The 1,557-nt window shown below is 43.5% G+C and overlaps 1 protein-coding gene across 2 annotated transcripts in view; it reads left to right on the top strand.

Annotated features, from left to right (window-relative positions):
• Positions 1-1,557, top strand: part of DRD3 (dopamine receptor D3) — a 46,064-nt gene that overhangs the window by 37,043 nt on the left and 7,464 nt on the right. The gene's annotated exons all lie outside the window — the stretch shown is intronic.

The raw sequence follows: 1,557 nt of genomic DNA, 5'->3' as shown, positions 1-1,557 counted from the left end.
GGGCAATGAATGTACAAATGTGCTTTACACAATTGATGTATGTATAGCTTGTGATAAGAGTTGTATGAGCCCCTAATAAAACGTTTTTTTAAAAATGATGGCAACATATATACAAATGGATGGATTGTGATAAGAACTATATGAGCTCCCAATAAAATGATTTTTAAACAGAAAGAAACATTTAAAGAAAGAAAACCTCAAAAGTGGGTAATTTGATTATTTGGCTTCATTTTCTATTGAAAAAGGGAAATGGGGGAGTGCTAATATTTTAGTTTAGTAATAGTACACCTTACCTGACTTTCAGAACACTGACGCTAGGGAGAGTTTGGCTTGAGAAACATACACACTGATGATAGATAGACTCATCCTAAAATCAGATTTGTCCATATCTCCTGTCTTTGGAAACAGATTAGGCTCAAATCCTATGATGAAGTTCACAACTCTCTCAAGTCGACCTGTTTGCCGTCCTTATCACGGTGTGGATCAAGTTCCCAGGGTAGCCCACTAAGGCATCTTAGACCCCTTAGTAGAGCTATGTAGTATTTTTATCACCAGCCATACTGCCTTCAATAAATGAGTGAATGAATGGAATCAATAAGTTCTTGCCATCACCCTTGCCTCCTTAAATGTGGAGGTGAATCAGTATCAGAGAATGAGAAGCAATCCCCAGAAGCTCCCCCACAATCTGCGAGCCCAGTAACTGTATTAGTTTCCTAGGGCTGCAGTTGCAAATTGCTCCAACGAAGATGACTGAAAACAAAAGAAAGTTATTCTCACACAGCCTTGGAGTCCAGAAGTCAGAAATTAAGAGGTTGATGAGCCACACTGCCTCGAATGGCTCTAAGGGAGAATCTCCCTGGCCTTTTCTAGCTTCTAGTTTGGGGTCATATAACTGCCATCTCTGCCTGTCTTAACAGCTTTCTTTTCTGTGTCCCTCTGCTCCCCTCTCAGAAGGACTCTGTCCCTGGATTTGGGACCCATACTAAACCCAGAATGAACTCATTTTGAGACCCTCGGTTTCATTAAATCTGCAAAGACCCTTGTCCCAAATAAAGATCATATTTACAAATTCCAGGTACATGTATCTGCTCTGGAGCCACCACTTCACCCACTTTGCTGTCTGGCGTCTTCTCTGTCTATGTCAGAAGACGAAGAAGCAGAAGGAAGTTCCTATGAGACATCTGCTCTCTCTCTCCCCAGCTCACACCCCAGGCCAGAGTTTGAGATGGAGATTGTGCAGTGTGCCAACAGCTGATTCTGTCCATGCGAGATACAGTGCGAATGCACCAGGTGCCACTGGTACGGATGGGAGTCAAAAATCACAGAAAATAGCATCGACTTCGGGGTCAGATTGGCTGAAGCAACAAACAGACCATGCTGCTTCTACTGCGTTCAGGGTGTATGTCCTTGGGGCACTTTCCGACCCTCTCTGAGCCTGGGTCTGTTCCCCTGAAAATAGACACATAACGTGGTCACAGGATGAGGCAAGACCACGCGATACAGTGAACCCTCGTTTATCGCGGTTAATCGGTTCTAGACCCTACCGTGATAAATGAA

This window comes from Echinops telfairi, unplaced genomic scaffold (genome assembly GCF_000313985.2).
Source record: "Echinops telfairi isolate 266 unplaced genomic scaffold, ASM31398v2 ScPeMD7_6;HRSCAF=24_0, whole genome shotgun sequence".
Classification (NCBI taxonomy): domain Eukaryota; kingdom Metazoa; phylum Chordata; class Mammalia; order Afrosoricida; family Tenrecidae; genus Echinops; species Echinops telfairi.
Note: the sequence above shows the minus strand (reverse complement) of the source record. Positions and strands in the feature narration are given on the sequence as shown.